The following is a 22,440-nucleotide window of genomic DNA, read 5'->3' on the forward strand; positions in this document are numbered from 1 at the left end:
CCTGACCTTACTCTCCTCCTAATTTCTTAACATGTTCACCCTTGACAAAATTCATGCAGAAACAGGGCAAAGGGAAGCCTACTAATACTAATCATACAGGTCAGCCTTTCCAGGGAGAGAGCCTCGTAGACAGTGGATATGGAGGGGCAAGCAAAGGATATCCAGCTCTCCTGCTTTGTGACAAACAATATGTATTGAACTGCTTACCAAACAAATATAGTTAGATATCCTACAGGAACCTCAAACTCAACAGGTAGAACACTGAACTCTTTTATCCCCCAAAACTTACTCTTCTCCCGCCATTACCAATCCTGGTGCCACCATCTGCTTAGGCACCCAAATTAGAAGCATTGGAAACTTGGGTTTCATTCCATACTCTTTCTCCCTCTTATGCTCCTGCCCTTCCACCCTTGGTTATGTCACCAAGAACTACCATTTTACCCTTAAAATGTTCACAAATCCATATTCTCCTCTACATCCCTATTATCATTGCCCCTGGTGCAGGCTTTTGCATCTTTTACCTGGTTTAGTGCACAAGCAACTAGACACACTAATTCGTTCTCCACATTGCCACCACAGTGACTTTCTAAAACATGTCTTCTTACTTGTTTATTGTGTCTCTCCCACTAGAATATAAGCTCCAGTAGGGTAGAAATCATGTCTCTTTTGTTTACTGCTCTATTCTTAGCATGTATGTATGGCATTAGATGGGTACTCAAATATTTGTTGAATTTGAATATGCCACGTCACTCCTCTGTCTAAAACCTCAGTGACTCCTGTTACATATAGAATCATGTAATCATTATTAGTATTACCAACAAATATTTATTGAGTACAGTGACACAGTTAATGCTCACAACTGTGAAGTAGCTACTATTACTATCTTCAGTTTATATTTGAGGAGAATGGAGATCAGAGTCACATGGTTAAATAAGGAAAAATTCGTAAGACCTGGAAGAGAGCAGAACCATAGATGGAAGGAGCTTGGGTCTCTGAATCACTGTGGAGGGCTGCCATCTAAACTCTTGTATTAAATGGTTATATGAGAAAGAGTTAAGCTTCTATTGTGCTGAGCCTCTCATTATTTGAGCATTGCTTTTATGTAGTTAACCTATAATGACTACTGTAGCTACTACTCAAGAAGAATTTGCATATTAAAAATCTATGAAGAAATGTTATAGCCAAAAATATTAGCAAATAGGAGTTAATTTTCTTTGGTTTAAATAAAAATAACATGGGGAGGCGGAGGGGGGAGCTTCGGAGCAGCGGAGGAGAGCACAGCAACAGGGGTGCGGAGGGCAAAGTGGGGAGATTCCCGCACAGAGGATCGGTTCCAACCGGCACTCACCAGCCCGAGAGGCTTGTCTGCTCACCCGCCAGGGTGGGCGGGGCTGCGAGCTGAGGCTCGGGCTTTGGTCGGAGCGCAGGGAGAGGAGTGGGGATGGCGGCGTGAACACAGCCTGCAGGGGGTTAGTGCACCACGGCTAGCGGGGAGGGAGTCCGGGGAAAAGGTCTGGAGCTGCCGAAGAGGCAAGAGACTTTTTCTTCCCTCTTTGTTTCCTGGTGCGCGGGGAGAGGGGTTTAGGAGCGCTGCTTAAAGGAACTTCAGAGACGGGCGCGAGCCACGGCTAAAAGCGCGGACCCCAGAGACGGGCGCGAGCTGCGGCTAAAAGCGCGGACCCCAGAGCTGGGCGCGAGCCGCGGCTGAAAGCACAGACTCCAGAGACGGGCGGGAGACGCTAAGGCTGCCAGTGCCACCACCAAAGGGCCTGTGTGCGAGCACAGGTCACTATCCATACCCCTCTTTTGGGGAGCCTGTGCAGCCCACCACTGCCAGGTTCCCGGGATCCAGGGACAACTTCCCCGGGAGAACGCACGGCGGGCCTCAGGCTGGTGCAACGTCATGCTGGTCTCTGCCGCCACAGGCTCTCTCCGCACTCTGCGCCCCTCCCTCTCCCAGGCCTGAGTGAGCCAGAGCCCCGAATCAGCGGCTCCTTTAACCCCGTCCTGTCTGAGCAAAAAACAGAGCCCTTCCAGCGACCTATACGCAGAGGCGGGGCCAAATCCAAAGCTGAGCGCCTGAGAGCTGTGAGAACAAAGAAGAGAAAGGGAAATCTCTCCCAGCAGTCTCAGAAGCAGCAGATTAAAGCTCCACAATCAACATGATGTACCCTGCAACTGTGGAATACATGAATAGGCAATGAATCATCCCAAATTGAGGAGGTGGACTTTGAGAGTAAGACTTATGATTTTCTCCACTTTTCTTCTTTTTGTGAGTGTGTATGTGTATGCTTCTGTGTGACATTTTGTCTGTATAGCTTTGCTTCCACCATTTGTCCTAGGATTCTATCCGTCGGTTTTTTAAAATTTTTTTCTTAATAATTAATTTAAATTTTAATAACTTTATTTTACTTTTCTTTCTTTCTTTCTTTCCTTCCTTCCTTCCTTCCTTCCCTCCTTTAGACAACGAGTCATCCCAAATTGAGGAGGTGGACTTTGAGAGAAAGATTTATGATTTTTTTCCCCTTTTCCTCTTTTTCTGAGGGTGTATGTGTGTGCTTCTGTGTGAGATTTTGTCTGTATAGCTTTGCTTCCACCATTTGTCCTAAGGTTCTATCCGTCTCTTTTTTTTCCTAAATAATTATTTTTTAATTTAATAACTTTATTATATTTTACTTTATTTTATTTTACTGTATCTTCTTTCTTTCTTTCATTTTTCCTTCCTTCCCTCCTTCCTTCCTTCCTCCCTCCCTCCCTCCTTCCTCTTTTCTTTCTTTCTTTCCTTCTTTTATTCTTTCTTTCTTTCTTTCTTTCTTCCTTCCTTCCTTCCTCCCTCCCTCCTTTCTTTCTTTCCTTCTTTCCTTCTTACCTTCTGTCCTTCTTTTCTTCTTTCTTTCTTTCTTCCTTCCTATCTTTCTTTCTTACTTTCTTCCTACTTCTACTAATTCTTTCTCTCTACTTTTTCTCTTTTATTCTGAGCTGTGTGGATGAAAGGCTCTTGGTGCTGCAGCCAGGAGTCAGGGCTGTGCCTCTGAGGTGGGAGAGTCAACTTCAGGACACTGGTCAACAAGAGACCTCCCAGCTCCACATAATATCAAATGGTGAAAATCTCCCAGAGAACTCCATCTCAACATCAGCACCCAGCTTCACTCAATGACCAGCAAGCTACAGTGCGGACAACCTATGCCACACAACTAGCAAAACAGGAACACAACCCCACCCATTAGAAGAGAGACTGCCTAAAATCATAATAAGTCCACAGACACCCCAAAACACACCACCAGATGTGGACCTGCCCACCAGAAAGACAAGATCCAGCCTCATCCACCAGAACACAGGCACTAGTCCCCTCCACCAGGAAGCCTACACAACCCACTGAACCAACCTTAGCCACTGGGGACAGATATCAAAAACAACGGGAACTACGAACCTGCAGCCTGCAAAAAGGAGACGCCAAACACAGTAAGATAAGCAAAATGAGAAGACAGAAAAACACACAGCAGATGAAGGAGCAAGATAAAAATGCACCAGACCTAACAAATGAAGAGAAAATAGACGGTCTACCTGAAAAAGAGTTCAGAATAATGATAGTAAAGATGAACCAAAATCGTGGAAATAGAATAGAAAAAATGCAAGAAACATTTAACAAGGACCTAGAAGAACTAAAGATGAAACAAACAATGATGAACAACACAATAAATGAAAGATACTCTAGATGGGATCAATAGCAGAATAACTGAGCAGAAGAATGGATAAGTGATCTGGAAGATAAAATAGTGGAAATAACTACTGCAGAGCAGAATAAAGAAAAAAGAATGAAAAGAACTGAGGACAGCCTCAGAGACCTCTGGGACAACATTAAATGCACCAACATTCAAATGATAGGGGTTCCAGAAGAAGAAGAGAAAAAGAAAGGGACTGAGAAAATATTTGAAGAGATTACAGTTGAAAACTTCCCTAATGTGGGAAAGGAAATAGTTAATCAAGTCCAGGAAGCACAGAGAGTCCCATACAGGATAAATACAAGGAGAAATACGCCAAGACACATATTAATCAAACTGTCAAAAATTAAATACAAAGAAAGCATATTAAAAGCAGCAAGGGAAAAAATAACACACAAGGGAATCCCCATAAGGTTAACAGCTGATCTCTCAGGAGAAACTCTGCAAGCCAGAAGGGAGTGGCAGGACATACTGAAAGTGATAAAGGAGAAAAACCTGCAACCAAGATAACTCTACCCAGCAAGGATCTCATTCAGATTTGATGGAGAAATTAAAACCTTTACAGACAAGCAAAAGCTGAGAGAGTACAGCACCACCAAACCAGCTTTACAACAAATGCTAAAGGAACTTCTCTAAGCAGGAAACACAAGAGAAGGAAAAGACCTATAATAACGAACCCAAAACAATTTAGAAAATGGGAATAGGAACATACATATCTATAATTACCTTAAATGTAAATGGACTAAATGCTCCCATCAAAAGACACAGATTGGCTGAATGGATAAAAAACAAGACCCATATATATGCTGTCTACAAGAGACCCACTTCAGACCTAGAGACACATACAGACTGAAATAAGGGGATGGGAAAAGATATTCCATGCAAATGGAAACCAAAAGAAAGCTGAAGTAGCAATTCTCATATCAGACAAAATAGACTTTAAAATAAAGACTATTAGAAGAGACAAAGAAGGACACTACATAATGATCAAGGGATCGATCCAAGAAGAAGATATAACAATTGTAAATATTTATACACCCAACATAGGAGCACGTCAATACATAAGGCAAATACTAACAGCCATAAAAGGGGAAATGGACAGTAACACATTCATAGTAGGGGACTTTAACACCCCATTTTCAACAATGGACAGATCATCCAAAATGAAAATAAATAAGGAAACACAAGCTTTAAATGATACATTAAACAAGATGGACTTAATTGATATTTATAGGACACTCCATCCAAAAACAACAAAATACACATTTTTCTCAAGTGCTCATGGAAAATTCTCCAGGATAGATCATATCTTGGGTCACAAATCAAGCCTCAGTAAATTTAAGAAAACTGAAATTGTATCAAGTATCTTTTCCGACCACAACACCATTAGACTAGATATAAATTACAGGAAAAGATCTGTAAAAAATACAAACACATGGAGGCTAAACAATACACTACTTAATAATGAAGTGATCACTGAAGAAATCAAAGAGGAAATAAAAAAATACCTAGAAACAAATGAAAATGGAGACACGACAACCCAAAACCTATGGGATGCAGCAAAAGCAGTTCTAAGAGGGAAGTTTATGGCAATAGAAGCCCACCTTAAGAAACAGGAAACATCTTGAATAAACATTCTAACCTTGCACCTAAAGCAATTAGAGAAAGAAAAACAAAAAAACCCAAAGTTAGCAGAAGGAAATCATAAAAATCAGATCAGAAATAAATGAAAAAAAATGAAGGAAACAATAACAAAGATCAATAAACCTGAAAGCTGGTTCTTCGAGAAGATCAATAAAATAGATAAACCATTAGCCAGACTCATCAAGAAAAAAAGGGAGAAGACTCAAACCAATAGAATTAGAAATGAAAAAGGAGGAGTAACAACTGACACTGCAGAAATAAAAAAGATCATGAGAGATTACTACAAGCAACTCTATGCCAAAAAAATGGACAACCTGGAAGAAATGGACAAATTCTTAGAAGTGCACAACCTGCCAAGACTGAATCAGGAATAAATAGAAAATATAAACAGATAAATCACAAGCACTGAAATTGAAACTGTGATTAAAAATCTTCCAACAAATAAAAGCCCAGGACCAGATGGCTTCACAGGCAAATTCTATCAAACATTTAGAGAAGAGCTAACACTTATTCTTCTCAAACTCTTCCAAAATATAGCAGAGGGAGGAACACTCCCAAATTCATTCTACAAGGCCACCATCACCTTGATACCAAAACCAGACAAGGATGTCACAAAGAAAGAAATTACAGGCCAATATCACTGATGAACATAGATGCAGAAATCCTCAACAAAATACTAGCAAACAGAATCCAACAGCACATTAAAAGGATCATACACCATGATCAAGTGTGGTTTATTCCAGGAATGCAAAGATTCTTCAATATACCCAAATCTATCAATGTGTTATCAATGTGATATCAATCTATCAATACACACACACATCTATCAATGTGTTATCAATTTGATATCAATCTACCAATACACCATATTAACAAATTGAAGGAGAAAAACCATATGATCATCTCAATAGATGCAGAGAAAGATTTTGACAAAATTCAACACCCATTTATCATAAAAACCCTGCAGAATGTAGGCATAGAGGGAAATTTCCTCAACATAATAAAGGCCATATATGACAAAACCACAGCCAACATCATCCTCAATGGTGAAAAACTGAAAGCATTTCCACTAAGATCAGGAACAAGACAAGTTCGCCCACTCTCACCACTCTTATTCAACATAGTTTTGGAAGTTTTAGCCACAGCAATCAGAGAAGAAAAGGAAAGAAATCCAAATCGGAAAAGAAGAAGTAAAGCTGTCACTGTTTGCAGATGACATGATACTATACATAGAGAATCCTAAAGATGCTACCAGAAAACTACTAGAACTAATCAATGAATTTGGTAAATTTGCAGGATACAAAATTAATGCACAGAAATATCTTTAATTCCTATACACTCATGATGAAAAATCTGAAAGTGAAATCAAGAAAATACTCCAATTTACCACTGCAACAAAAAGAATAAAATATCTAGGAATAAACCTACCTAAGGAGACAAAAGACCTGTATGCAGAAAATTATAAGACACTGTTGAAAGAAATTAAAGATGATACAAAAAGATGGAGAGATGTACCATGTTCTTGGATTGGAAGAATCAATATTGTGAAAATGACTCTACTACCCAAAGCAATCTACAGATTCAATGCAATCCCTATCCAACTACCACTGGCATTTTTCACAGAACTAGAACAAAAAAATTTCACAATTTGTATGGAAACACAAAAGACCCCGAATAGCCAAAGCAATCTTGAGAATGAAACACAGAGCTGGAGGAATCAGGCTCCCTGACTTCAGACTATACTACAAAGCTACAGTAATCAAGACAGTATGGGACTGGCACAAAAACAGAAAGATAGATCAGTGGAACAGGATAGAAAGACCAGAGATAAACCCATGCACATATGGTCACCTCATCTTTGATAAAGGAGGCAGGAATGTACAGTGGAGAAAGGACAGCCTCTTCAGTAAGTGGTGCTGAGAAAACTGGACTGGTACATGTCAAAGTATGAGATTACATCACTCCCTAACACCATACATAAAAATAAGCTCAAAATGGATTAAAGACCTAAATGTAAGGCCAGAAACGATCAAACTCTTAGAGGAAAACATAGGCAGAACACTCTATGACATAAATCACAGCAAGATCCTTTCGACCCACCACCTAGAGAAATGGAAATAAAAACAAAAATAAACAAATGGGACCTAATGAAACTTCAATGCTTTTGCACAACAAAGGAAACCATAAACAAGACCAAAAGACAACCCTCAGAAGTGGAGAAAATATTTGCAAATGAAGCAACTGACAAAGGATTAATTTCCAAAATTTACAAGCAGCTCATGCAACTCAATAACAAAAAATAAACAACCCAATCCAAAAATGGGCAGAAGACCTAAATACACATTTCTCCAAAGAAGATATACAGACTGCCAACAAACACATGAAAGGATGCTCAACATCATTAATCATTAGAGAAATGCAAATCAAAACTACAATGAGATATCATCTCACACCAGTCAGAATGGCCATCATCAAAAAATCTACAAACAATAAATGCTGGAGAGGGTGTGGAGAAAAGGGAACACTTTTGCACTGCTGGTGGGAATGTGAATTGGTTCAGCCACTATGGAGAACAGTATGAAGGTTCCTTAAAAAACTACAAATAGAACTACCCTATGTCCCAGCAATCCCACTACTGGGCATATACCCTGAGAAAACCGAAATTCAGAAAGAGTCATGTACCAAAATGTTCATTGCAGCTCTATTTACAATAGCCCGGAGATGGAAACAACCTAAGTGCCCATCATCAGATGAATGGATAAAGAAGATGTGGCACATATATACAATGGAATATTACTCAGCCATAAAAAGAAACGAAATTGAGCTATTTGTAATGAGGTGGATAGACCTGGACTCTGTCATGCAGAGTGAAGTAAGTCAGAAAGAGAAAGACAAATGCCGTATGCTAACACATATATATATGGAATTTAAGAAAAAAAAATGTCATGAAGAACCTAGGGGTAAGACAGGAATAAAGACACAGACCTACTGGAGAACAGACTTGAGGATATGGGGAGGGGGAAGGGTGAGCTGTGACAAAGCGGGAGAGAGGCATGGACATATATACACTAACAAACGTAAGGTAGATAGCTAGTGGGAAGCAGCCGCATAGCACAGGGATATCAGTTTGGTGCTTTGTGACCGCCTGGAGGGGTGGGATAGGGAGGGTGGGAGGCAGGGAGATGTAAGAGGGAAGAGATATGGGAACATATGTATATGTATAACTGATTCACTTTGTTATAAAGCAGAAACTAACACCCCATTGTAAAGCAATTATACCCCAATAAAGATGTTAAAAAATAAAATAAAATAAAGTAAAAATAATACATTAAAAATATAACTCCAAGAGGTTAATAAGATCTCCAAAGAGGTAAAGAATAAATTATATCCATATAAATAATGTTATTAAAAGAAAACTAGGAAGATATATAAGATGGGGATATGGGAATGTGAAAATGAATAACTAATTCTGAAAGTCCAACATGGCATATATAGCTGTTGATCCATTCATCTACTGAAGGACATCTTGGTTGTTTCCAAGTTTTGGCAGTTATGAATAAAGCTGTATAAACATCCCTGTGCAGGTTTTTGTGTGATCATTAAAGAAAAAGCTGAATAAATATCCGTGTGCAGGTTTTCTTAGTTTTGTAAGAAATTGCCAAACTGTTTCCCAAAATGTTTGTACTATTTTGCATTCTACCCAGCAATGAATGAGAGTTCCCATTGCTTCGCAATCTAATCAGCATTTGGTATTGTCACTGTTCTGATTTTGGCCATTTTAATAGGGGTGTAGTTGTATCTTGTTTCAATTTTCATTTCTCTGATGACATATGATGTGAAGCATTTTTCATATGCTTATTTGCCATCTGTATATTGTCTCTGTTGAGGTGTCTGCTCAATTTTTTGGTCTATTTTTAAATTGAGTTTTGTTTTCTTATTATTGAGTATTAACAATTCTTTGCATTTTGGGGGTAACAGTTTCTTAATCAGATGTGTCATTTGCAAATGTTTTCTCCCAGTCTGTGTCCTGTATTCTCATTCTCTTGACATTGTCTTTTGCAGAGCAGAAGTTTTAAATTTTAATGATGTCTACCTGATCAAGTATTTCTTTTAAAAATCAAATTCTGAGGACCTTCAAGATGGCAGAGGAGCAAGATGTGGAGATCACCTTCCTCCCCACAAATACATCAAAAATACATCTACATGTGGAACAACTCCTACAGAACACCTACTGAACACCTACCTTAAACTTCCCAAAAGGCAAGAAACTCCCTATGTACGTGGGTAAGGCAAAAGAAAAAAGAATAAAAAGAGACAAAAGAATAGGGACGGGACCTGAACCTCTGGGAGGGAGCTGTGAAGGAGGAAAAGTTTCCACACACTAGGAAGCCCCTTCACTGGCAGAGACAGGGGGTGGGGGGGTGGGGGAAGCTTTGGAGGCACAGAGGAGAGCTCAGCAGCAAGGGCGCAGAGGGCAAAGGGGAGAGATTCCCGCACAGAGGATCAGTGCCAACCAGCACTCACCAGCCTGAGAGGATTGTCTGCTCACCCACCAGGGTGACTGCGGGCTGGGAGCTGAGGCTCGGGCTTCGGAGGTCACATCCCGGGGAGCAAACTGTGGTTGGCTGCGTGAACACAGCCTGAAGGAGGCTAGTGTGCCACAGCTAGCCGGAAGGGAGTCTGGAAAAAACTCTGGACCTGCGTAAGAGGCAAGAGACCATTGTTTTGGGGTGCGGAAGAAAAGGAGATTCAGAGCATCGCTTAAGGGAGCTTCAGAGATGGGTGCAAGCTGCGGCTATCAGCGCAGACACCAGAGACAGGCATGAAATGATAATACTGCTGCTGCAGCCACCAAGATCCTGTGTGCAAGCACAAGTCATTAGCCACACCTCCCCTCCCAAAAACCTGTGCAGCCCACCACCGCCAGAGTCACATGATCCAGGGACAACTTCCCAGGGACAACACATGACATGCTGCAGGCTGTTGCAACATCACACCAGCCTCTGCCTCTGCAGGTTCACCCAGCACTCCATACCCCTCCTTCCCCCTGTCCTGAGTGAGCCAGAGCCCCTTAATCAGCCTTTCCTTTAACCCCCTCCTATCTGGGCAAAGAACAAGTGCCAGAGGGCGACCTGCATGCAGAGGCAGGGCCAAATCCAAAGATGAACCCAAGGAGCTGGCGAACAAAGAAGAGAAAGGGAAATTTCCTCATGCAGCCTCAGGAGCAGTGGATTATTTCTTCACAATCAACTTGATGTACCTTGCATGTGTGGAATACAGGAATAGACAACAAGTCATCCCAAAATTGAGGTTGTGGACTTTGGGAACAAATATAGAGTTGGCATTTGCTGTATGTGACTGACTAGTTTCTGATTTTTATGTTTATATTAGTTTAGTTTTTAGTGCTTCTTATCATTGGTGGATTTGTTTATTGGTTTGGTTGCTCTCTCCTCTTTTTTTAAAATTAATTTTTTACTTAAATAATATTTTGTTAATTTTTAATTTTAATAACATTATTTATTTTATTTTTTCTTTCTTTTTTTTCTCCATTTTCTTCTGAGCCGTGTGGCTGACCGGGTCTTGTTGGTTCAGCTATGTGTCAGGCCTGAGCCTCTGAGGTGGGAGAGCCGAGTTCAGGACATTGGACCACCAGAGACCTACTGGCCCCATGTACTATCAATTGGTGAGAGCTCTCCAAGAGATCTCCAGCTCAACGCTAAGACCCAGCTCCACTCAACAACCAGCAAGCTACAGTGCTGAACACACTATGCCAAACATCTAGCAAGACAGGAACACAACCAGACCCATTAGCAGAGAGGCTGCCTAAAATCATAATAAGTTCACAGACAGCCCCAATACACCATCAGACACAGTCCTGCCCAGCAGAAAGACAAGATCCAGCCTCATCCACCAGAACACAGGAACCAGTCCCCTCCACCAGAAAGCCTACACATCCCACTAAACCAACATTTGCCACTGGGGGCAGACATCAAAACAACAGGAAATATGAACCTACAGCCTGTGAAAAGGAGACCCCAAACACAGTAAGTTAAGCAAAATGAGAAAGCAGAGAAACAAACAGAAGATGAAGGAGCAAGGTAAAAATTCATCAGACCAAACAAATGAAGAGGAAATAGGCAGTCTACCTGAAAAAGAATTCAGAGTAATGAGAGTAAAGATAATACAAAATGTTGGAAAGAGAATGGAGAAAATACAAGAAACATTTAACAAGGACCTAGAAGAACTAAAGAAACAATGATGAACAACACAATAAATGAAATTAAAAATTCTCTAGAAGGAATCAATAGCAGAATAATGGAGGCAGAAGAATGGATAAGTGACCTGGAAGATAAAATAGTGGAAATAACTACTGCAGAGAAGAATAAAGAAAAAAGAATGAAAAGAATTGAGGACACAGTCAGAGACCTCTAGGACAACATTAAACACACCAACATTCGAATTATAGGGGTCCCAGAAGAAGAAGAGAAAAAGAAAGGGACTGAGAAAATATTTGAAGAGATTATAGTTGAAAACTTCCCTAATATGGGAAATGAAAAATTCTACCAAGTCCAGGAAATGCAGAGAGTCCCATACAGGATAAATCCAAGGAAAAACTCGCCAAGACACATACTAATCAAACTATCAAAAATTAAATACAAAGAAAAAATATTAAAAGCAGCAAGAGAAAAGCAACAATAACATACAAGGGAATCCTCATAAGGTTAACAGCTAATCTTTCAGCCAAAACTCTGCAAGCCAGAAGGGATTGGCAGGACATATTTAAAGTGATGAAAGGGGAAAACCTACAACCAAGATTACTATACCCAACAAGGATCTCATTCAGATTTGACGGAGAAATAAAAAACTTTACAAACAGCAAAAGCTAAGAGAATTCGGCACCACAAAACCAGCTTTACAACAAATTCTAAAGGAACTTCTCTAGGCAGGAAACACAAGAGAAGGAAAAGACCTACAGTAACAAACCTAAAACAATTAAGAATATGGTAATAGGAATATACATATCAATAATTTAAATGGAAATGGATTAAATGTCCCAACCAAAAGACATAGACTGGCTGAATGGATATAAAAAGAAGACCCGTGGGCTTCCCTGGTGGCAAAGTGGTTGAGAGTCCGCATGCCGATGCAGGGGACACGGGTTCGTGCCCCGGTCCGGGAAGATCCCACATGCCATGGAGCGGCTGAGCCCATGAGCCATGGCCACTGAGCCTGTGCATCCGGAGCCTGTGCTGCACAACAGTGAGAGGCCCGCGTACCGCAAAAAAAAAAAAAAAAACAAGACCCGTATATTTGCTGTCTACAAGAGACACATTTCACACCTAGGGACACATACACACTGAAAGTGAGGGGATGGAAAAAGCATTTCCATGAAAATGGAAATCAAAAGAAAGCTGGAGTAGCAATTCTCATTTCAGAAATATAGACTTTAAAATAAAGACTGTTACAAGAGACAAGGACGGACACTACAAAATGATCAAGGGATCAATCCAAGAAGAAGATACAATAATTGTAAATATTTATGCATCCAACATAGGAGCACCTAAATACATAAGGAAAATTCTAACAGCCATAAAAGGAGAAATCAACAGTAACACAGTGATAGTAGGGGACCTTTTTTTGTAACAAATTTATTTGTTATTTATTTATTTTTGACTGTATTGGATCTTCATTGCTGCACACAGGTTTTCTCTAGTTGCAGCGAGCTGGGGATACACTTCGTTGCAGTGAGTGAGTTCTCCTTGCTGTGGCTTCTCTTTTTGTGAAGCACAGGCTCTAGGTGCACGGGCTTCAGTAGTTGTGTCACACAGGCTCAGTAATTGTCCCTCACGGGGTCTAGAGCGCACAGGCTCAGGAGTTGTGGTGCACAGGCTTAGTTGCTCCATGGCATGTGGGATCTTCCTGAACCAGGGCTCAAACCCATGTCCTCTGCACTGGCAGGTGAACTCTTAACCACTGCACCACCAGGGAAGCCCAATAGTAGGGGACTTTAACACCTCACATCCAACAGTGGACATATCATCCAAAATGAAAATAAATAAGGAAACAAAAGCTTTAAAAGACACATTAAACAAGGTGGACTTAATTGATATTTACAAGACATTCCATACAGAAACAACAGAATACACTTTCTTTCCAAGTCCTCAGGGACATTCTCCAGGATAGATCATTTCTTGGCTCACAAATCAAGCTTTGGTAAATATAAGAAAATTAAAATCATATCAAGTATCTTTTCCAACCACAAGGCTATGAGAATAGATATCAATTACAGGAACAAAATGTAAAAACTACAAACAAATGGAGGCTAAACAATATGCTAAATACTAAATAACCAAGAGATTACAGAAGAAATCAAAGAGGATATAAAAAAATACCTAGAAACAAATGACAATGAAAATATGATGACTCAAAACCTATGGGATGCAGCAAAAGCAGTTATAAGAGGGAAGTTTAGAGCAATACAATCCTACCTCAAGAAATAAGAAACATCTCAAATAAACAACCTAACATTAAACCTAAAGCAATTAGAGAAAGAACAAAAAAAAAACCCAAAGTTAGCAGAAGGAATGAAATCATAAAAATCACATCAGAAATAAATGAAAAAGAAATGAAGGAATGATAGCAAAGATCAATAAAACTAAACGCTGGTTCTTTGATAAACAAAACTGATAAACCATTAGCCAGACTGATCAAGAAAAAAAGGGAGAAAACACAAATCAACAGAATTAGAAATGAGAAAGGAGAAGTAATAACTGACAGTACAGAAATGCAAAGGATTGTGAGAGATTACTACAAGAAACTTATGCCAATAAAATGGACAACCTGGAAGAAACAGAGAAATTCTTAGAAAAACACAACCTTCTGAGCCTGAACCAGGAAGAAATAGGAAATATAAACAGACCAATCACAAGCATTGAAAATGAAACTATGATTAAAAATCTTCCAACAAACAAAGGCCCAGGACAAGATGGCTTCACAGGCAAATTCTATCAAAAAAAGAGCTAACACCTATCCTTCTCAAATTCTTCCAAAATAGAGCAGAGGGAGGAACACTCCCAAACTCATTCTGTGAGACCACCATCACCCTGATACTAAAACCAGACAAAGATATCACAAAAAAAAAGAAAATTATGGGCCAATATCACTGATGAACATAGATGCAGAAATCCTCAACAAAATACTAGCAAACAGAATCAAACAGCACATTAAACAGATCATACACCATGATCAAGTGGGGTTTATCCCAGGAATGCAAGAATTATTCAATATACACAAATCAATCAATATGATACACCATATCAACAAACTGAAGGATAAAAACCATATGATAATCTCAATAGATGCAGAAAAATCTTTTGACAAAGTTCAACACACATTTATGGTAAAAACTCTCCAGAGTGTAGGCACAGAGGGAACTTACCTCAACATAATATAGGTCATATATGACAAACCCACAGCCAACAACATTGTCAATGGTGAAAAACTGAAACCATTTCCACTAACATCAGGAACAAGACAAGGCTGCCCTTTCTCACCACTGTTATTCAACATAGTCTTGAAAGTTTTAGCCACAGCAATCAGAGAAGAAAAAGAAATAAAAGGAATCCAAATCGGAAAAGAATTAAAACTGTCACTGTTTTCAAATGACATGAAATGATACATAGAGAATCCTAAAGATGCTACCAGAAAACTTCTAGAGCTAATTAATGAATTTGGTAAAGTAGCAGGAAACAAAATTAATGCACAGAAATCTCTTGCATTCCTATACACTAACGATGAAAAATCTGAAAGGGAAATTAAGAATACACTTCAATTTACCATTGCAAAATAAAGAATAAAATACCTAGGAATAAACCAAACTAAGGAGACAAAAGACCTGTATGTAGAAAACTATGACAGTGATGAAAGAAATTAAAGATGACACAAATAGATGGAGAGATATACCATGTTCTTGGATTGGAAGAATCAACATTGTGAAAAGACTATACTACCCAAAACAATCTACAGATTCAATGCAATGTCTTTCAAACTACCAATGGCATTTTTCACAGAAGTAGAACAAAAAATTTCACAATTTGTATGGAAATACAAAGGACCCCGAAGAGCTAAAGCAATCTTCAGAAAGAAAAGCAGAGTTGGAGGAATCAGGGTCCCTGACTTCAAGCTATACCACAAAGCTAGAGTAATCAATACAGTATGATACTGGCACAAAAACAGAAATATAGATCAGTGGAACAGGATAGAAAGTCCAGAGATAAACCCATGCACATATGGTCATCTTATCTTTTATAAAGGAGGGAAAGTATACAATGGAGAAAAGACAGCCTCTTCAATAGGTGGTGCTGGGAAACTGGACAGCTACATGTAAAAAAATGAAATTAGAACACTCCCTAACACCATACACAAAAATAAACTCAAAATGGATCAAAGACCTAAATGTAAGGCTAGACACTACAAAACTCTTAGAGCATAACATAGGCAGTACACTCTATGTCATAAATCATAGCAAGATCCTTTTTGACCCACCTCCTAGAGAAAAATAAACAAATGGGACCTAATGAAACTTCAAAGCTTTTGCACAGCAAAGGAAACCATAAACAAGATGAAAAGGCAACCCTCAGAATGGGAGAAAACATTTGTAAACAAAGAAACTGACAAAGGATTAATCTACAAAATATAAAAGCAGCTCATGCAGCTCAACGTCAAAAAAACAAACAACCCAATCCAAAAATGGGCAGAAGACCTAAATAGACATTTCCTCAAAAAAGGTATACAGATTGCCAACAAACACATGAAAGGATGCTCAACATCACAAAGATTAGAGAAATGCAAATCAAAACTACAGTGAGGTATCACCTCACACCAGTCAGAATGGTCATCATCAAAAAAATCTTCAAACAATAAATGCTGGAGAGGGTGTGGAGTAAAGGGAACCCTCTTGCACTGTAGGTGGGAATGTAAATGGATACAACCACTATGGAGAACAGTATCGAGCCTCCTTAAAAACGTAAAAATAGAATCACCATATGAACCAGCCATCCCACTACTGGGCATATACCCTGAGAAAACCATAATTCAAAAAGAGTCATGTACCAAAATGTTCATTGCAGCTCTATTTACAATAGCCAGGACATGGGAGCAACCTAAGTGTCCATCGATAGATGAATGGATAAAGAAGATGTGGCACATATATACAATGGAATATTACTCAGCTATAAAAAGAAATGAAATTGAGTTATTTGTAGTGAGGTAGATGGATCTACATTTTGTCATACAGAGTGAAGTAAGTCAGAAAGAGAAAAACAATACCATATGCTAACACGTACATATGGAATCTTAAAAAAAAAATGGATCTGAAGAGCCTAGGGACAAGAGAGGAATAAAGACTCAGACATAGAGAATGGACTCGAGGACATGGGGAGGGGGAAGATTAAGCTGGGATGAAGTGAGAGAGTGGCACGGACATATATACACTACCAAATGTATAATAGATAGCTAGTGGGAAGCAGCTGCATAGCACAGGGAGATCAGCTTGGTGCTTTGTGACCACCTAGAGGGGTGGGATAGGGAGGGAGGTTGAAGGGGGAGGGGATATAGGGATATATGTATACATATAGCTGATTCATTTTGTTATACAGCAGAAACTAACACAATTTAAAGCAATTATAGTCCAATAAAGATGTTAAAAAAATTCAACTGAGTAAAGATCTTATTGGCTGTATTTAAGCATTCATGAATCAGGCTACATCTAACCTAGCAGATAGAAAGGAGCTCCAAGGAATTGAACAAAATAAAAGACTTTCATAATCAGAAGGAGTAGAAATAAGGAAGTCATACTAGGCCAAAAACAGGTTATTTATTGCTAGATTAGTTTTCTTTAGGGGATAGCAGAGGTCTATCAGGTAGATTACCTAAATAGTGCTGATCAGGTGAATCCTGATTGACTGGTTTAAGATTCCATTTCTGGGAGAGTCAAAACTGTAATTAAGTCTTGGTTTGGTGGCCTGCAGCTTCACATAAGCTACTCATTTTTGGACATGGTGATTTATTTTTAACAATTCTTTCCTGAATCTTGCCTTTGATGTTGTATCTAAATAATATCTCTTAAAATTTAGTTTTAAATCCTCTTTACAAGGGTGAAAATCTTCTTTAGACAACATTGAATACAGAAATGATGATTTAACTAAGAATATTTGAAAGTCTTCAACATATCATATATATGTCCTGTAGGATTATATATCCTGTAAAAGTCCCAAAAGACAAAACTAAAACAAATTCTACAGAAGAATTATTTAAGATATATTGGATAAGAAATGTCCAGCAAGGTGAATCTTTTTTAAAAAGTGAGCACAAATATTAAGAATATAAATACAAATACGTCCATGTCCAGATATGTCAAAGATAAAAAAAAATCTTTAAAGCCAACAGAGTAAACAAATAGAAAGATTACCTACAAAAATGGCAATCATTCTGATAGCAGACTTCTCATCAACAACAGCAAAGAACAAAGACAATGGAGTAATATCTTCAGCATGCTGAAGGAGAACAGTCTTAAAATAAGATACACATAAGATACAAAATCATTATTCAAAAGTAATGAGGAAAAAAATAATTCCAGACATACAAAGGTTAAGATCTTTACTAAAAGAAGTGGTAAAAACTATAGTTCAGCAAGAGGAAAGGATTTATACTAGGAACATGAAAATAGTATAACAAAATATTGATGAGACTTTTTTTGGGAAAAACACATAGACAAAGTAAGTCCTGAATTATTGAATAAATACCATAAAGTTAGCAGTTGTCTCAATATTAATTTGTAAATATATCATGATACTGATTAAAAATTTCATAGCTTTTTTAAAAAATGAAATTTGGCAAGATGACAATAAAATCCAAGTGGGAGAATAAGAACAGAGGATAGCCAAGATAATTTGAAGAAGATGAAGAAGAATGTGATTGCACTTGTCCTACCAGCTATTAAGAAATATTTTACTTCTCTCCTTCCAATTTGAATATCATGTTTTTTGTTTTTTTTTGTCTGATCGCTGTGGCTAGGACTTCCAATACTATGTTGAATAGAAGTGCTGAGAGTAGGAATCCTTGTCTGTTCCTGAATTTATCAGAAAGGGTTTCAGCTTTTCACTATTGAGTATTATGTTGGCTGTGGGTTTGTTGTAAATAGCTTTTATTATGTTGAGATATGTTCCCTCTAATCCACTTTGTTGAGAGTTTTTATCATGAATTTATGTTAAATTTTATCAAATGTTTTTCTGCATCTATTGAGATGAACATGTGGTTTTTGTCTTTCATTTTGGTAATGTGGTATATCATATTAATTGATTTGTGTATGTTGAACCATCTTTGCCACACTGGAATGAATCCAACTTGATCATGGTGTATGATAATTTTTACGTATTGTTAGATTCAGTTTGCTAATATTTTGTTGAGGATTTTTGCATTTATATTCATCAAAAATACTGGCCTGCAACTTCCCTGGTGGCGCAGTGGTTGAGAGTCCGCCTGCCGATGTAGGGGACACGGGTTCATGCCCCGGTCTGGGAAGATCCCACATGCCACGGAGTGGCTGGGCCTGTGAGCCATGGCCGCTGATCCTGTGCATCTGGAGCCTGTGCTCCACAATGGGAGATGCCACAACAGTGAGAGACCCGTGTACCACCAAAAAAATAAATAAATAAAAATAAAAATACTGGCCTGTAATTTTCTTTTTTGTAGTGTCTTTTTCTGGTTTTGGTATCAGGGTAATAGTGGTTTCATAGAATAAATTTGAGAGTATTCCCTCCTCTTTAATCTTTCAGAATAGTTTGAGAAGGATAGGTATAAGTTCTTCTCTGTATGTTTGGTAGAATTTCTCAGTGAAACCATCTGGTCCTAGACTTTTGTTTGCAGGGAGTTTTGTTTTTGTTTTAGTTTTTGTTTTATTACAGATCCTATTTCCTTTCTAGTGATTGGTCAATTCAAATTGCCTGTTTCTTTTTGACTCAATTTTGGCAGGCAGCATGTTCCAAGAAACTTGTCCATTTCTTCTAGCTTGTCTAATTCATTGGCATATAACTGTTCATAGTATTATCTTATGATTTTTTGGTATTTCTTCAGTATCAGTTGTTATTTCTCCTCTTTCATTTCTTACTTTGTTTATCTGGGTCCTCTCTCTCTTTTCTTCTTGGTGACACTGAGTAAAGTTTTGTCAATTTTGTTTATCTTTTCAAAAACTAATTCTTGGTTTTATTGATCTTTTCTATTGAGTTTTGAAGGGAAGAGGTAAGATTGTCATTATTTGTGATGATATGATACTCTATATAGAGAACCCAAAAGATTCCACAGAAAAACTATTAGAACTAATAAATGAGTTCAGCAAGGTTGCAGGATACAAGATTAATATACAGAAATCTGTTGCATTTCTTTAAAGAAACAATGAAGTATCTGAAACAGAAAGTAACAAAACAATCTCATTTAAAATTGTATCAAAAAATAGAATACCTAGGAATAAATTTAACCAAGGAGGTTAAAGACCTATATGCTGAAAACTATAAAACATTGAAAACTATAAAACATTGATAAAGGAAATTGAAAATGATTCAAACAAATGGAAAGATATCCCATGATCTTGGATTGGCAGAATTAATATTGTTAGAATGGCTATAGTACCCAAAGCAATCTACAGACTTAATGAGATCCCTATCAAAATACCAATGACATTCTTCCCAGAAGTAGAACAAATAATCCTAAAATTTATTTGGAACCACAAAAGACCCAGAATTGCCAAAACAATCCTGAGGAAAAAAAACAAAGCTGGAGGCTTAACCCTTCCATATTTCAGACAATATTACAAAGCTACAGTAATCAAAGTAGCTTGGTTTTGGCACAAAAACAGACATATACATCAATGGAACAGAATAGAGAGCCCAGAAATAAACCCACACATCTATGGTCAATTAAACTATGACAAAGAAGGCAAGAATATACAATGGAAAAAAGACAGTCTCTTCAACAAGTGGTATTGGGAAAGCTGGACAGCTACATCTAAATCAATGAAATTAGAACATTCCCTCACACCATATAAAAAAATAAGCTCAAAATGATATAAAGATCTAAATGTAGTACATGACACCATAAAACTCTTAGAAGAGAACTTAGGAAAAACATTCTCTGACATAAATTGTACAATATTTTCTAAGGTCAGTCTTGCAAAGGAAAAGAAATAAAAGGAAAACCAAATGGGACCTAATCAAACTTCAAAGCTTTTACACAGTAAGGGAAACAATCAACAAAATGAAAAGACAACCTATGGAATAGAAGAAGATATTTGCAAATGATACAACCAACAATGGATTACCTCCAAACTATACAAACAGCTCATACAACTCAATATCGAAAAAACAAACAACCCAATCAAAAATGGGTAGAACACCTAAATAGATATTTTTTCAAAGAAGACATACAGATGGACAATAGGCACATGATAAGATGCTCAACATTGCTAATTATTAGATAAATTCAAATCAAAACCACAATGAGGTATCACTTTATACCAGTCAGAATGGCTATCATTAAAAAGTCTACAAATTATAAATCCTGGAGAGGGTGTGGCGAAAAGGGAACCCTCTGACACTCTTGTTGAGAATGTAAATTGGTGCAGCCACTATGGAAAACAGCATGGAGGTTCCTCAAAAAACGAAAAATAGAGCTACCATATGATCCAGCACTCCCACTCCTGGGCATATATCCCCAAAAGATGAAAACTCTAATTCAACAAGATACATGCACCCCAATGTTCATGGCAGCACTATTTACAATAGCCAAGGCATGGAAGCAATCCAAGTGCCCATCAACAAATGATTGGTTTAAGATTTATATATATATATATATATATATATATATATATATATATATATATATATATATATATACACACACACACACACACACATACACACACACACACACACACACATACACATACACAGGGCATATTAGCCATAAAAAAGAACGAAATTCTGCCATTTTTAGCAATATGGATGGACCTAGGGATTATCATACTAAGTAAATTAAGTCAGACAGACAAAGACAAATATTATGTGATATCACATATATGTAGAATCTAAAAAGTAATACAAGTGAATCTAGATGTAAAACAGAAACAGACTCACAAACATAGAAAACAAATTTATGGTTACCAAAGAGGAAAGTGGGGGGAGGAATAAATTAGGAGTATGGGATTAAGAGATGCAAACTACTACACATAAAATAGATAAGCAAAAAGGATTTACTATATAGCACAGGGAATTATATTCAATAACTTGTAATAACCTATAATGAAAAATAATGTGAATGTACATATTATATATATATATACGAATCACTTTTCTGTTGACATGAAACTAATACAATATTGTAAATAAACTATATTTTAATTTTAAAAAGACATATTTTAAAGGCATAGACATTAAAACTGTGGAATATGCCCAGAAATAGACAAGTATAGCCATGGAACAAATTACAAAGCTCAGAAGCAGATCCAATAATTGATGGGAACTACATATGTAACATAGATGCTGTCTCATGTCAGTGGAGGAAGAATGAATATATTTGTTGTGTTTTTCTTTGCATATACATTTGAACTTGGAGGGACAAAATCGGAAGTCTTAATCTTGTCATAGATCAAGCTATCATTCCTTATCAATATTTAATAATAATATGACATATCAATAACTGTTTCTCTCATTCCTTGTTTTATCTCTCACTTGATTGGAAACTCAGAAATCAGGGAGAAAGGAATTAACTGTGATTAAGTATTAACTTAATCTTAAAATCTTATCTGTAAAATGAGGTTAATAGTATTACTACTTCAACAAATGCTGTGAGATTTAAATGAGTTAATGCATGTTAAATGCTGAGAGCAATCCTAGTTCAATAAATGTTCACTATTATAATTATCACACCACACTCCCTTGCTTGTCAGACTATTTTGTTGGTGGTGCAAAAAATCCTGGTCAGATTTTATGGACCCCAGTCATTTTATCACTTACAAATGATT

Source organism: Pseudorca crassidens, chromosome 2 (assembly GCF_039906515.1).
Source record: "Pseudorca crassidens isolate mPseCra1 chromosome 2, mPseCra1.hap1, whole genome shotgun sequence".
NCBI lineage: Eukaryota > Metazoa > Chordata > Mammalia > Artiodactyla > Delphinidae > Pseudorca > Pseudorca crassidens.